This window comes from Microcaecilia unicolor, chromosome 8, assembly GCF_901765095.1.
Source record: "Microcaecilia unicolor chromosome 8, aMicUni1.1, whole genome shotgun sequence".
NCBI lineage: Eukaryota > Metazoa > Chordata > Amphibia > Gymnophiona > Siphonopidae > Microcaecilia > Microcaecilia unicolor.
The window spans coordinates 70423269-70440120 of record NC_044038.1 but is presented as its reverse complement, the minus strand read 5'-3'; the positions used below and the strand labels follow the sequence as shown (position 1 = coordinate 70440120).

The window sequence follows — 16852 nt, the reverse complement described above, 5'->3', positions numbered from 1 at the left end:
CATCTATCCTCTATCCCAATCCCATCGGTATTCTCAACGACATGTATATATACTGCACATACAAATTATACTGCTGTCAATTCTTATTTTGCACACTTTGCATAAAAGGTTTTGTCAGACTATCAGATGTGATTTTCCTCGTAACAGTTTGATGTAAATTTATCCACCTTTTTTCATCAACAGTCCTATTAGTTCTTATTTCTCTTTTGGGCCCTTTTAATAAGCCACAGTAGGGCTACCGCACAGGTAGTGCACGCCAAATCGACAGTACCACTGGAGTAGCACAGGTGCCCAGTGGTAATTCCGAAGTTGGCATGCACCCTTTCCCACGGGGGGGGGGGGGGGGATTAATCGGTAGCACGGCCCACATTGGTGCACGCTGCCCGATTACCGCATGAGTAGCGCATGAGCCCTTTCCGCCAAGCAAATGTGGCATTAAAGACTCAGGCAGTAAATAGGCACACCTTGCTTTTCATGTTAGCAAACAGCCCTTTACTGCACCATTAAAAAAAAGACCTGTTTCCCAGCTGCAGTCAAAAAAAATGGCCCAGCATACACCAATTTCATGCGCAGGCCACTTCTTACAGCAGCTTATGAAAAGGGCCCCTTAATGTTAATTCTTATTTCTCTTAATATTTTCAGTGTTCTTCATTTCATTAAATAGTTGGGAAGACATGGAAGGGGGCTTGCCTTGAAACAGCAGTAGGCGAAGCATGTGTCGGCACAAAGTCCTCTCGCACCATCATGTTTTAAGATGTGTTTATTAAACATTAAAAGTATGAAAATGAAATGAGCACTGGAAATATTAAGAATTAACATTAAGAGAAATAAGAACTAATAGGACCGATTACAAAAAAAAAAAGGTGGGTAAATTTACATCTAACTCATAGGAGGAAAACCACCTCTGATGGTCCGACAAAACCTTTTATCCAAAGTGGGTAGAATAAGAATTGACAGCAGTATAATTTGTGTGTGCAGTAACAATTTTTATGACATTTCCTCCAGGAACTTGTCCAGTCCTCTTTGGGATCCCATTATATTGCCTGCCTTGCCCACATCCTCAAGCAACAGATTTTAGTTTATTTTAAATCTGATGGTCAACAGTTTCAAAGGGGGGGGGATTTTTATAAATAGTATTTTGCAAAAGGCACTCTGCGTGGAGCGTCCTTCATAGAATATTAGTTCAGCATGAATCTTGCACCTAACTTTGGGGCCCTTTTACTAAGAGGTTGCTGCGCGGCTACCTGGAACTACTGCTGGCCCAATGTGGCTGCCAGCAGTAGTTCCACACCTCCAGCACGTGCTTTTTCTGGTGCTGCTGGATTTAAAAAAATGTATATATACACCGCTGGGGTAGCGCAGGAGCCCTTACCACCACTTCAATGGGTGGAGGTAAGTGCTCCCCCCCTCCCGAATGGCCACTCGGCAAGTGCAAGCTTACCGCATGGCCACATGGGGGGGGTTTGGGCTTTTTACCTGCTGCGGCAAAAACAGCTGCCGCCGTACTGTCCTTTTTACCACAGTTTTGTAAATTTGGGTGTGGCATTTAAGCCTGCTGAAACCTGGTATAAATGCTGGCACACAACTAATAGCAGTTGGGTCATAATCTACCACATCACACCTAATTTCTAGGAACACCCCTGAGACACAAATACCCCTCCCATGGCCAAGTTATAAAATTTAGGCATGCATTTCATAGACTAGGGTGCAGGGCAGATCCATGCATAAATAAATGAGTGCCAATTAATACCAAATACTGATTGTTAATGGCTCATAGATCTAAGATCTGCATCCAAATTTTGGCAACCTACATAGAATATGAGGGATAGTGTCCTCTCATTTTTGTGTTGTCCGACAGGCTAAAACAGTGGTTACCAAATCTGGTCCTGGAGGCAGCCCAGCCAGTCAAGTTTTCACAATGAATATTCATGAGCTAGATTTGCATGCAGTGGAAGTGCATGCAAATCTCTCATGAATAGTCATTGTGAGTATCCTGAAAACCCAACCGGCTGGGGTACCTCCAGGACCAGGTTTGGGAACCACTGCGCTAAACAATAACTGTCTGTATTTAATCATTCCACTCCACTCAATGTTATAAAACTTCTATCATATCCCCTTCTCAGTCATCTTTTCTCCAAGCTGAAAGGGAAAACAGCTCAGGACTTTTCTTCATAAAAGAGGTGTCCTACTCCCTTTACCATTTTTGTTGTCCTTCTCTGAATCTTTTCCAGTTGCGCGATATCCTTTTTAGGATGGAAAAACCAGAACTGCACAAAATACTCAAGGTGTGGACATGCCAGTGATCGAGACAGACGCATGATGATATCCTCAGTTTTGTTCGCCATCCCGTTTTTGGATAGTCCCTATTATACACTGGGCTAAAATTTTCAACTCACCCACAGTAACTCAAGATCTGTTTCTTGGATGGTGACTCCTAACTCAGAATTCAGCATTTTGTACCTGGAGTTGGGATTATTTTTCCCTATGTGCATTTAGATGTCCAGCCTCTTAGTTAAGGATACTGTATAGGTTTTCATTTTGGAAAAAATGGAAAAACTGGATAACAGATTTAAGTTCCTCTAGCACTAAATCCTGGCTACTTTGCTATCTCCCATTTGTATTTATCTGATTTCATACTGAAACACACAGACAAGCAGCATCTGTCAATCTGGCTGCATAGGAAGAACAATCATAGCCCTGAAAAGATTTCCTGTAGTCTACAGCTAGTTCTACTGTACCCCTCTGCGTTCTTCCTTAAAAAAAAACTCCCTCACAAGTGCTCTTTGTGCCAGATTTTGGGGGAAAAATGAAATGGTTTTACATTTGTAAGGAAAAAAAATGCAAGTCCTGTAGGATGTACTGGGGAGGGGGGGAGAATCCTTACTAGGGTATCAGGGCAGAAGAGAGGATTCTCCTCCCCTGCTATGCTTTGGTCAAAATCTTTGAAGATTAGGCAGCACTAGCCAAAACTAGTTGGAATTTTATTTTCTTAATTTACCTCCAGTAGTATACCATCCTGCCTACTGGAACAAGAGGCAACGTGGGGGGGGGGGGGGGGGGGGGGGGGGGGGAGGAGACGGCAGCAGGTGATACATAAAAGCTATTTGGTGATGAACTTCTGATAAGGTACAGAGGGCTTCTGTGATATCCAATATTCAATACCTTTCCTATCTCTCTGCAGCTCCCTCTCTATAAAATTAAAAATATTCTCTACAAAATTAAACAAAAAGGAAAATCAAATATTATCAACTGTCTACAAAGGCTACTGTGCAATGCATACAATTACTATTTTTATTTTTTTAGAAAGGAAATGGCATATTTGCCACTTTCAATGTTTTATATAATTTTCTTATTTTTCTCCTTTTATTATTTGGGGTTTGATACCAAAAATGCAGATGGTTGCTTTTAACACCTACTGTAAAAAAAAAATGAAGGAGGAAAAAAGGAATCTATCAGTATTCAATAAAACAGAATAAGGTCTGAGAACCAGAGGATTTTAAGGGCTACATAAAGGAAATAGTCTGTTATATCTAAAGAAAAGGAAACCTCAAGACCAGCAACAGATTTGGAGAATTTTTACACTGGTTCCACAGCCTGAAGGGCTCCAGTTTTTACCACTGCAGCACAGAAGTATTTCACACATGGTGCCTGAATTTCCAGAACCTTCACCTGAATTCTCCTGTCTTCCCCAGATCACACTTGTCACCTACAGAAATGTGGCAATTGCCCTTTAGGCAGTGAGAGTGGTAGTTCAGCTTAATTTTTTGAAAATGCAGATGGGTGACTAAGGCAAACATACTGAATTAATACAAACTGCTCTTCTCAAACCTGGTATATACTAATACATAGGCACAACCCAGCAACAGCCAAAAAAAAAAAAAACCCACAGTCTATATTAATGTGAAATAATTCAGAACATGAGCCACAGACAATACAAAAATCCAGGATAGGGCTGGCAGTTCTGCTGCAGGACCCTCAGACTCAGGACAGTAAATCCTAAAACAGAACCCACGAGAAGCAAAGAGTCCTAAGCTCTGGTCCCCACTCTTTGCAAACAGCCGAATTGTATGCCCCTGATCTAAAGGGCTCCCAGCCACAGGAAACTGTCGCTCACACACTAACAAGGGGTTTAAGCCTCAGCCAGCTCCATGCATGGACAGGTATCTGCATGCATGAATGTCATGTGGGCATGTTACGCACATATATGTGCAGGTTTAGCAAGAAAATCATCCAAGGATTCAACTGGAAAGAAGACTTTATCTTAGCTGGATTTTCTGGTCAACAGATTTGAATAAACAAATTAATCAGCATTTTTAAAAAATAATAACACTTACATGTGTTTAATAGCTTTATTTTTTTAATCCAATTACAGGTTAATACTAACATTCTTTATTCCTTTAGTGAGTTAACAGAAATTAAATTGAAACACATAACAACAAGGGATACTAAAATGAATTAAAAGGGATTTAGAACAGAAAATGACAAAAGAAGACCAGATTACATGCAAGGATTTCAACAGCTACAAAAAAATCATGACAAGAGGGAGAAAAATGTATAAATATAGTGAAGAACAAGAATATTTAAGCATATGTATATAAATATATTGATATAATATTTATAGAAATTATACTTCGAAAATCCACAAACATCACGGCGAAGAAAAGTCAAAAGGTAAATAGGAGGAAAGAAAAGATCCTCTAGGACCATGAAAAAAAAACAAACAGCACCAGAATCACAAATCTATAGGTGGAAAAAAGCTGGCTCAATGGCAATTTCCAATTAAAAGAAATAGAAAGAGCTAGAGAAAGAGGAGGGGGAACAAGAGACGTGAGGGGAGCAAGAGGGGTCCCTGCAGTGCGCTATCACTAAGCTCCAAGCGACAGAAGCACAGGAAAGGGAACCAAGACACCACTGGCCATGCAAAGTTCAACCTATAACCAAGCTATAGCATCTCTTGGACGGAGGGAAGAGCCCCCACTGACATGTCCAACTGTGCAAACATTACACATCCATGCTGCAGTGCAATAGGGGGAGAGGGAAGGTGCAGGGGCAGTGCGGCACTGCAAGGGTTACAGGCAGAGGCATTAATGGGAAAGGTCAGGGCTGAGGAATGAGGTCTTCTCTGCCCATGGCAGATGCAGGCTGTGTGGCCTGCACACATCCAGGGACTTTAAATCAAGGCTGTGCTTTAGGACATGACTATCCCCACCCCCACCGACATACAAACGCATGTACACACAGGCAGACACACACCACCATCTTCATCACTGATCACAATTTTGGAAGCAACGGAAGTGAAAACAAACAGAGCTGGTATGCTGCTTCCAGTGATGCAGGAAGGTGAACATACCTCAATACTTTGGAAACAGATAAAGAGGGAAAAAAATTTGCATACAGCTTAAGAAAGAACCTGTATGGTCTTGAAATCTCACCTGCCCCCTGATCTTTGAAGAATTTTTGCACTGTATCACAACTTGCAAACAACTCAGTTTTCTACAAGACCAATACAACTTCAAGATCCATTTTATGCATGCTAAAAGAAGCAAGAACCAACCCCAATTAAAACTCTCCCTCCCTCCTAACAGTCTGGACTGAAAGAATCTCATTGCAAATACTGGCTCAGAGGGCAGATTTCTTGTTGCTAATTTTTTTGTAAGGAGATGTGATCTAACCCTTATCTATAGAAAGGAGAAGCCATGGGATGAGCAGAAAGCGCAGTTTATAGGGTGTAAACAAAAAGAGAGAACCCCAGGATCCAGACTGCAGCTGAGTGGCTGCTTAGACAACATGCAGACTCCTGCCTCTGCTAAAGCCAGTCACTGATCTGAAAGTGCAAGACTACCACAGACACAGCCCAATCCCTGCACCCTGTGGCCTAGTGATAAGTGAGGTACGTGTGTAGGTGGGCAGAAGCACTGTTCATAGGAGACGTATGAGCTTGAGAGGAATCCACAATGCATAAACTCTGGAATTCATTGCCAGAGAATGTGGTAAAGGCAGTTAACTTAGCGGAGTTTTTAAAAGGTTTGGACGGCTTCCTAAAGGAAAAGTCCATAGACCATTATTAAATGGACGTGGGGAAAATTCACTATTTCTGGGATAAGCAGTATAAAATGTTTTGTACTTTTTTGGGATCTTGCCAGGTATTTGTGACCTGGATTTGCCACTGTTAGAAACAGGATGATGGGCTTGATGGACCTTTGATCTTTCCCAGTATGGCAATACTTATGTACCCCAAGCCAAGGAACCACCACACAAGTCCTCTACGCATAGAATGCACGAAACTGTATTGCATAAAATGAAAAGCATTACTGGAGTGGCTCCAGTCCGGCATTACCACACCAAGCTAAACTGAATGCAAACCTCCTGGTATAGAATCAGTGGTCCACTTCCTCTCTACAAAAACCTTCTTATTCCAAAGATTCCAAAGACGGGCTCCCTCCGCAGCTTGTGATGTTTGTCTCCACCTCCCAAGGCATGATTTACATCAACAATAAAGTACCTACACACAGTTGTTACCTGTGCTAGATACAGGGTAGCTATGAGTAGGAAGAGTGTCTGCAAACTTAAAACCTGGATTTACTAAGGGGCCCCTAAATGTAAGTGCAACAAAGAATCACGCTTAGTACCATTAAGGTGTGCCTAATCCATTATAGAATAGTAGCGCAAAGCCACTCTGGTGTGCTGAAACTTAGGTGTGACAGCTTAAGCCAGGTAGAAGCTGGTGTGCTGATGTGCACATCTGTACTATTCCATAAGAGGTCCTCTATGTTAGGGAAAACGCGTATGCTCCATCCACTGGTGCAGCCCATCAGGGTCGCCAAGAGACAGAGCAGGAGCAGGCATGCCACCACACACACTCGGGTACCAATGTCATAGGAAAATGTGGGAGGGAGCTTCTGGAAGTCAAATTTAGGCCCCTAGATAGAAAGCTGAAATCTAGATCCTCCATTAAGGAATTTTCAGAAATGCTCCCCGTTCCACAAGCAGGACCCAAGAGGCAGGCAGCGCTCCAAAGACTCCATGCATGGTTGAGACAATGGTGCAGGAATGAGGGATTTAGATTTGTTAGGAACTGGGCAACATTTCGGGGAAGGGTAAGCCTGATAAGCTCCACCTTAAATGGGATGGAACCAGGCTGCTGGTTCTAACATTTAAAACTGAGACAGAGCAGCTTTTGGGGGGAAGCAATCGCCCAAGAGCACATCGTTCAGTGTGGACTATCCTTGAAACAGGATCATTAGGGAATCCCAATAGAGAGGTTTCAATAATGGTGAAAGAAAGCTAAGAGAGTTCAATGGGAGAACAGGGTAAAGGATCCAAATTATCCCCATTAACTTCAAAGCAGCCTGTAGATGCAAGGGGAAAAAAAGACAATTTTGAAGCATTTAAAATTACAGAGCATATTCAAAAGCATGGATTAATCAAACATGGATTTAGTGAAGGGAAATCTTGCCTCACCAATCTATTCCATTTCTTTGAAGGAGTGAACAAAAATGTGAGCCAGTCAATATTGTGTTATCTGGATTTTCAAAAAGCATTTCACAAAGTACCTCATGAAAGACTCCAGAGGAAATTGGAGAGTCATGGGATAGGAGGCAGAGTACCACTGTGGATTAAAAACTAGTTAAAAGATAGAAAACAGAGAGTAGGACTAAATGGTCAGTACTCTCAATGTAGAAGGGTAGAAAGTGGGGTTCCCCAGGGGTCTGTGCTGGGACTGTTACTTTTTAACATATTTAGAAATAATCTAGAGATGACAGTAACTAGTGAGGTAATTAAATTTGCTGACACAAAGTTATTCAAAGTTGTTAAATCGCAAGAGGATTGTTAAAAATTACAAGAGGACCTTACGAGACTGGGCATCTAAATGGCAGACAGCGTTTAATGTGAGCAAATGCAAAGTGATGCATGTGGGAAAGAGGAACCCGAACTATAGCAACATAATGCAAGGTTCCACATTAGGAGTCACCAACCAGGAAAGGGATCTAGGTGTCATCGTTGATGAAACCCTCTGTTCAGTGTGCGGCAGCAGCTAAGAAAGCAAATGTGTTAGATATTATTAGGAAAGGAATGGAAAACAGAAATGAGGACGTTATAATGCCTTTGTATCACTCCACAGTGTGACCGCACCTCAAATATTGTATGCAGTTCTGGTCACCGCACCTCAAAAAAGATACTGTGGAATTAGAAAAGGTACAGAGAAGGACAACAAAAATGATAAAGAGGATGGGACGACTTCCCTATGAGGAAAGGCTAAAGTGGCTAGGGCTCTTCAGCTTGGAGAAGAGACGGCTGAGGGGAGATATGATAGAGGACTATAAAATGAGTGGAATGGAACGGGTAGACATGAATCAATTGTTTTCTCTTTCCAAAAATACTAGGACTAGGGAGCACGCAATGAAGCTACAAAGTAGTAAATTTAAAACAAATCAGAGAAAATATTTCTTCATTCAATGTGTAATTAAACTCTGGAATTCGTTGCCAGAAAGGGTAGTAAAAGCAGTTAGCTTACTGGGGTTTAAAAAATATTTGGATAGCTTCCTAAAAGAAAAGTCCATAAGCAATTATTAAAATGGACTTGAGGAAGATCCACTGCTTATTTCTAGGATAAGCAGCATAAACTGTGTTGTATTTTTGGGGGATCTTGCCAGGTATTTGTGACCTGGATTGGCCACTGTTGGAAACAGGATGCTGACCTTGATGGACTTTTTGTCTGTCCCAGTATGGCAATACTTATGTACTTATATTTACAAATGCTAGAAGCCTTAAAAATAAGATAGGAGAACTGGAGTATATAGCACTAAATGAAGAGGTATATATAATAGGCATTTCAGAGACCTGGTGGAAGGAGAGCAATCAATGAGACATTGGTTAGCAGGTTACAAATTATATCGCAATGACAGAGTGGATCAAATTGGAGGAGGAAAAGAGGGAATTGAGTCAAACAAAATAAACATTCTACATGAAACAGATAGCAGCGTGGAATCATTATGAATAGAAATTCCAGGTATGAAGGGAAGAAATATACTGGTAGGTCTTAACTACTGTCCACCAGAACAGAATGGACAGATGAAAATGTGTTTACAGAAATTAGGAAAGTTTGCAAACTGGGAAACATTATAATAATGAGTTATTTCAATTATCCTAATATTGACTGGATAAATGTTACATGAGTGAGTGCAAGGGAAGTAAAATTTTTAGATGTAATATATGAATGCTTCTTGGAGCAACTGGTCCAGGAACCAATGAGAGGGGGAGCTATTTTGGATCCAATCCTTAGTGGAATGTGGGGCATAGTACGAGAGGTAACAGTGATGGATTTGATGCGAAACAGTGATCATAACATGATCAAATTTGAACTGATATAAGTCACTAAGGAAATGTACTGTAGCAGCTTTTAATTTTCAAAAGGGTGACTATGACAAAATGAGGAAAATGATTAAAAAGAAGCTGAAAGGATTGGCCACAAAGGTTAGGACGTTGTTTAAAAATACCATCATGGAAGCCCAGACTAGATGTATTCCACATATTAATAAAAGGTGGAAAAAAAGAGCTAACGACAGCAGCATAGTTAGAAGGTGAGGTGAAAGAAGCTATTAGAGCCAAAAGAACATCCTTCAAAATATGGAAAAAGGATCTAAATGAAGAAAATAAGAAGCAACATAAGAACTGTCAAACCAGGTGCAAAGCATTGATAAAGAAGGCTAGAAAAGAGTATAAAGAAAAACTTGCCACGGAGATGAAAACTCAGTTGCACTTTTTTCAGGAAGCTTGCGAAGGAATCTGTGGGACCATAAAATCAGAAAGGAGCAAAAGGTGCACTCAGGCAGGACAAGCCCATAGCAGAGAGATTGAATGAATTCCTTGATTCGGTCTTCATGGAAGAAGATAAGAGCTACCTATACCAGAAATGGTTTACAGGGGTGTCAATGAAGAGGAACTGAAAGAAATATCTGTAAATTTGGAAGATGTACTGAGCCAAATTGACAAGTTAAAGAACGATAAATCACCTGGACCAGCTGGCATATTGAAAGAACTCAAACATGAAATTGCTGATCTGCTGCTATTTATCTATAACCTATCGTCAAAATCGTCCATAGTACCAGAAGACTGGCCAATGTGACGCCGATTTTTAAAAAGGAAAAGAAAGATGAGGAGAGATATAATTGAGGTCTACAAAATCTTGAGTGGTGTAGAATGAGCAGAAGTGAATCAATTTTTACTACTTCCAAAAGTACAAAGACTAGAGGACACTCAAGGAAGTTACATGGAAATACTTTTAAAACAATTAGGAGGAAATACCTTTTCACTCAGCTAATAGTTAAGCTCTGGAACTCTTTGCCGGAGGATGTAGTAACAACAGTTAGCGTATCTGAATACGTTCCTGGAGGGAAAGTCCATAGTCTGCTATTGAGACAGACATAGGAAAGCCTGGAACGTTGTGATTTTCTGCCAGGTATTTGTGACCTGGAGTGGCCACTGTTGGAAGCAGGATACTGGGCTAGATGGACCATTGGTCTGAACCAGTATGGCTATTTTTATAATGACCAGGACTTTGTCCTTTACCATAGATTATTCCAAAGTCACAACTAGGATCAAACCAGTTCCTTCCACAGAAGTCACTGGGAGTCTGCTTGTGTGTCTAAGGCAGAAAAGCTTAGTAAGTCCTTAATGTCTCATTATGGAAGCCTCTCTCAACACAAGTGAGCAGTGGGCACAGGAACCACAAATGAAGGTATCTGGCTTTAAATCATGTTAAATGAACTCCTAATGGAGCTGTCAGGGTTTAAGGGCTACATCACCAATATCATTTATAGCTGCAGAAGATGCCCTGTATGACATCACTCAGATCGTATGTTGCATCACTGTATTCCACCTGCAGAGTAGCATTTTTTAAAAATTCCATGAAAAGCCAACCCTGTGGCACAGGAACTGATCACTGTCAAGTGGGAGACATGAGTTTCATGTCAGAGCTTGGCTTCTATTCCTAGGGCCAGCTGGTGATGCTGAAGCCAGCAGTATTCACAGCAGCTCTGCCCTAGGTAATGGGGGGAGGGGGAATCCCAGCCATTGTACAACAGTGACACCTACTGACAGGCTAAGCATGTACATGTGCCACATTCTGAAGGGAAGGGCAGTCTGTGCCTCTGAGTCAAAGAACGCTTGCTGTAGTGGCTGGATTGCAAAGCAAAGAGCAATGAATAAGGAAAAAAATGTCCGAGAGTTGCTCAAGAATGCTCATGTCAACATAGCCTCAAATGCCGGGTCTAATTCAACTATAAACCGAAAGAAGCAGAAAGAAGTCAGGCCATAATACAAATGTTCCACAGAAAAAAAAAATAGGTCAAACAAACTTTGTGCAAGAAGCGCTATGGAACTTTTTCACTTTTTTCTGTGGTATGATGTTCCCTTCCACCAACTGCAGAAATTAAAATGTGAGGGGATGGATTTATCAGCGCTAACCATTGTTTGGAACTTTGTTGATTTTTGATCCCTTGCTTCTGGTGATTTTTTTTTTTTTTAACTGTTGAAGGTGTTACTTCAGCCTCATTGGAAGATGGACTTATTTTTCTTACTTTTGCTATGTTACATTAGTTTGAAGGGGCTGAAGCCTTTTGAGGGGGAGGGGCTGGGGACTGTCGGGTTTGAAATTGGGGCTATGTGGCTTTATTATATTTCTTGTATGGTTTTGGATATTGTTCAGTTGGGGTGGGTTTGACAGGGGGTGTTCAAGTGAGTTCTCATAATATGAGACAGTAATTTGGGGTATAGGTTAGGGGTAGAGATTGGGAGGGATAAGGGGGGGTTAGATAAGGTGTTGGGGGGAAAAAAGTGAAAATCCTTTGACTATTATATTTCTATTTATAATTGTGTTCGTTTTCTGATATTTTCCTTTGTAGGATATACATTTGCTTATATTTTTTGATTGACTGTATTGTCGTCAATAAACAGATTTAAACATAAATTAAAAATGTGAGGAGAATTTGATTTAAATTTGTAATTTAAACACAATGCTAGTAAACCAGCTTGTGTCTGGTCCATAAAACTGGCATCCTAGTCTCCAAAAGTGTGATTAAAATACATTGTGTGCCCGTAAGTAAAAAGCAGAGGAAACATTCACTGCAGAAATCGTAGCTCTTTGTCAAGACTTACAAACACTTCAGGAGCAAGTCTGTACAAGGACTATAAAGCCACCCTGAACAACAGAGGGAAGCAGCCTGACACAAACAGTAATACACACTTCTGCCAAAGACCCAAGCCACTGCTGCATCTTTGCTCTCCTCCAGTAATACTGAGCCCCTGCAATTCCATTATAATGCTGCTTCCTGCCTACGGATCAAACTGCAGACACAAACATACAGAAAGAGTTATATATACTCAAACATGCTATCAGAAGTGTGTACCAGTTTGTTTTCTGGACATTTGCTATTATGTCACATTCCTTGGAAAAGCCAAAGTCCGGGAAGTGTCCCACGGTGTAACTTCTGCTCCATTTCAGTCAGTACTATAGAGATGCCAAGCTGCTCAGTTCCAAGCTGGAGATTTTTGGCCAGTCCTGGTTTGGAACTTACATCCCAAACCAGTGTGGGATTTGTAGTGCCCAATTCCGCCCCTTGATATCAGTGCTGCCAATCCCATAAATCACCAAGATGAAGGGGTGGTCACAAATTCAGGACTCTCACAATCTTCAGCCCGGAACAAAGTTACTTGGCATCCCTGGTACTATGAAACTAATAGGTAGCACACACAAAATAAGTTGGAGAAAGTATTTTCCCCCACTCAACCTAAAATTACACTGTGGCATTTGTTGCCACAAGATATGGCCAATGCAAGTGGCATAGTGAAGTTTAAAGGGCTTGGTTACATTCCAGCAGAAAAAGGCCATAACGCATTGTAGTCTTGGCACAATCACTGCTTATCTCTGGGTATGAATAAGAAAGCATCAGCCTGGTTCTTGGGATCCTGCCAGTGTCCTGGCTTAGCCACCGAGAGGAATACTGGGGCTCAGTATAGCACATCTTATGAGAGAGACTAGCATAGCCCTCCCATAAGGGGGTGGGCTCTTAATACAAGAGTTTGGGCCCTGTTCTACCAATACCACACGTTATCAGTGTGACAGCTAAGGTGCTGTCACACTGATAATGTGTCCCCCTTTAATCCCTTCTTTGCAAAGCTCCAGGTTAAGCCCACCACAGAATGCAATTTTTAAAAAAAAGCCAACAACCACCTACGAAGCCTCACCCCAGAAACTCACCCTAAGGAAGAACCAGTCACACATTACACATCACAAACCAAAAACACTTGTGCAGCAAAACCAAAGGTCAAAGCTCAGCCCCAGAACCTCAACACGAAGACCTATTCTGTGACTCACCCTGGTAAACAGCAATCAAGGGCTCATCTCAACATTAGACCACTAATTTGTATATTAATAATGGAATTAAAGGGAAACAAATGACCAAAATGGTTCTAAATAAAGCTCTGACCAAAATGAATTCTAAATTCTGGAACACTGCCCCAGGTAGCTTTACCAATGACAAACACCCAGATAGCAGCCCAATCAACAGCCATCTTGAAAAGATGCAGAAATCATTTCCTCTTTAGTGGGAGAGTACATTAGTGTACTTATGTGCCTGTTTAAAAGGAGGCATGTTTTAATGATCTGCCTTCTACATTATTCCCTCCAAGTGGATGAATGTGAACAGGTGAAGGATGAAGACAGTGTATGTATTAGAAAATTGCATTTCACTAGTATGTGAAAAGCTATGCAACCTTTCTTCCTCTGCCAAAAGCAGGGAGAGAAGTTAAAGGAAAGCCATTCTGAACTAACCTCATCACACCAGCAGTTAAGTAGTGTAATTACATGCTTGTCAATATCCAATTAACCTAAGAAACATGTTCCTGCCAATGATCAGCAATGTTTCACTATTGAAATGGTAATTAAATGTACATGACTTATTTTGCACTGTCGTGGAGAAGCCGGGAACTGAAACAAAAAACAAAAAGATTTGGTTACAAAACTCCAAGGGCCTTGGAAGGGAATCCACCTCTGACTTATGTACAGTGTCACGGTAGGATGAAAGAAGCCACCGGTTTATCTGGGGGTTCTCCTGGCCGCTTTCCTGCAGCAGACTACTTCTTATCCCCCAACCACAGGGAGTTACTCCCCCGCCCCCAATCTTCCACGGCTGAAGCCTTTGTGTTTAATTGGAAGGAAAAAGCTTAGATCAATACAGGTATATATTTTCTTGTCTTCCAGCAGTTCACGGTCCCCCCCTCCCCCCCTTTAAACCCAAACTGTGAAATTCACAAGGATACAGAAAGGAATAAATGCATTCATTGATGAACTGATGGAAATTAATAGGGTTTAAAATGGGTAAAAAGCTATGGAAATCTTAGAAATGCAGCCGAGAAGTTACTATAAGAGAACAAAACAATTATAGTGGCAGATGAAGAAGGAAGAGAGAGATCGGAGAAGAGGGAAAACAGGAGAAGGGAAAGACATAAAGAGGATCGGGGAAAAGAGAAACCAGGGTTAGGAGATAAGCGAGGAGGTATAGGTACATAAATGGAGAAAGGGAAAATAAAACTGCAAATGAGAACCGAAACTAAAAGGAAGGGGAGATCGGGGATGACTGCAGAGACTCCCGGGACAAATCCCAGCACGACGAGATCAAAAAGAAGCGGCGGCGGCTCCAGGAATTCGAGAACAGGGTATCAGTGGCAGCTCCGAATTCAGATCCTGACCCGACTCCCCCCGCCCCCCCCCCCCCCCCCGGACCAACAGCGACTCCGAATTCCGATCCTGACCCCGTGGACCAAAGGCGGCTCCTCATTCAGATCCTGACTCCAGCGATCATCCATCCAGGCTACACCTGCAGCCAGTGCCGGCTTCCCTCTCGCCTTCCTTCTCTCCCGGAGCAGCTCTTAAGCTCGTGCCCGGCTGCTGCGGTTTATAAGCCGCGGCTGCTGCCTCCTCCTCCGCCGGCCCCTCTCTTGCTCCTTCTCCTCCTTTTAATTGATTTTTAATAATTAATTCGGCTTTGCATCGATTTCCCTGACGCAAAAAAAAAAAAAAGCAGAAGAGGGGGACAGGAACGAGAAGAGAGGATTGAGCAAGTGGTGAGAAAAAGAGGAAAAAAAACTAGAAAATAAAAGATTAGGAAGACACTTTGATGAAATAAAACAGAATAAACGAAATAAATGATGAAATATAAATGTCTGAAAGAGTTAAACGAAAAGCGAAGAGTTAAAGGGCCAATAAAGTGATTTAAAAATAAAAACAAAATGATTAAAAGACGGTAAGAAGTCATTAAGGAAAAAATTAAAGTAATAATAAACAATAAAATTAATTGGAAAAGAAAGTACTTAACGATAAGAAATGAATGCAAAGGGAAAGAAGCAGAAAGAAAAAGTGTGCCTGGGCCTGAGCACTGTCCCGGGCAGGATACGAGGTGCCGGCTCCTCTCTCTTTCCATCCTTTTTTTCACCCTTCTTGTCTCCCTTACTCTTTCATTCTCTTCCATCTTTCCCTCCATCAATCATTTCCTTTCTGTTTCCCTCTACACTTCATTTCGTACTTCTCGCATTCATGCATTTTATTCCTCCTGTCACTCATTCTCTCTCGTCCTTTCTTGCTAATCATGCTTTTTCTTCTCCTGTCCTTCAGATATTCATTCACTCCGTCCTGACTAGTTCTCATCCTTCCTCCTCTCCATTCATTCTTTCTTTCTGCCCCCTCCCCCGGGCTCTGATCCCACTTCCGCATTACCGGACGGAGGAGGAGAAGCGCTCGGCCGTCCTCCGAGATCGCCCGGCCTCGGGGGGCAACTCTGCCCCGGTCTCCTTCCCTCCCACATCAGCCTCTCTCTTCCCAGCCGCGACGATAAATCCCTAAATTCAAAACATTTTCACTCATTATTATTATTAAGAATAAATTCCATCTGTCCACGCACAAATAAATCCTTGCCCCCTTTTTCTCCCACGGGCAAATATCTAAATTGCCCCTCGCACGCCCGCCTGAACAGGAAAGCTCAGTTTTCTAAAGGCAGCCCCCCCCCCCCCCCCCCCTTCGGTTTCGGAACAAAGCAGGACATTGCAAAGGAATTGCTCGCTCTCTCTCTCTATCTCTCTGTTTGCAGCCTTCGCCTTTTTATAACGTATCCTAGTTCCATTTATTTTCTTTTTTTTCTGTCTCTCTCTCCTTTCTCGCTTCTTTTCTAGGGTAAAGAAACCTCACATTTTGCGGTTGTAACAGCCGAGGAAGAGCTGAAGCGCTCCTGCTACAGGCCGGCGGCTGCTGCATTAAGCATTTTGCAATCAATAAAGCGCGGGTGAGATTATGCAAAGCGCAGATATTAATATGCAAAGTTTTAAAGATTTTTTAAATGGAGAGAGAGGAAGGAGAAAAGAGTGCACCTTACCCCTACTTCCATCGGTGGGCGCCGCTGCTGACTCCGCCATGCGCGCGCGAGGTGGGCCCGGCCAAAGGAGTAGTAGGAGGGAGCAGCGCGCGACCTAGGCCGAGCCTCCTCCTCCCTCCCACCTAGGCGCGCGTCGCTATGGAGACGGGACTTCTCGGGCCTAAAATGGGGGGAGCTCCGGAGCGCGTGTCCGATTGTGCTCAGTTAAAGGTACACGCTAGCACCATCTGCCGGTTTCGTGGAGGCAGTACGGCGGTGAGACGTGGAACCGCAACTATAATGTATTGAATCCCAGCTTCCGAGAGCTTACAAGCTACTACTACTACTACTTATCATTTCTATAGCGCTACTAGATGTACGCAGCGCTGTACACTTGAACATGAAGAGACAGGCCCTGCTCGACAGAGCTTACAATCTAATTAGGACAG

General features: G+C 42.3%; 1 protein-coding gene across 2 annotated transcripts in view; it reads right to left on the bottom strand.

The window, feature by feature from the left end:
- The window catches only part of POU2F2 (POU class 2 homeobox 2), a 276734-nt gene extending 260249 nt beyond the window's left edge, over positions 1–16485 (bottom strand). For both annotated transcript variants that reach the window (XM_030211699.1, XM_030211698.1), the window contains exon 1: positions 16425–16485. The gene's annotated coding sequence lies outside the window, so the exon portion shown is untranslated. The remainder of the gene's footprint in view (positions 1–16424) is intronic.
- Positions 16486–16852: the final 367 nt, after the last annotated feature.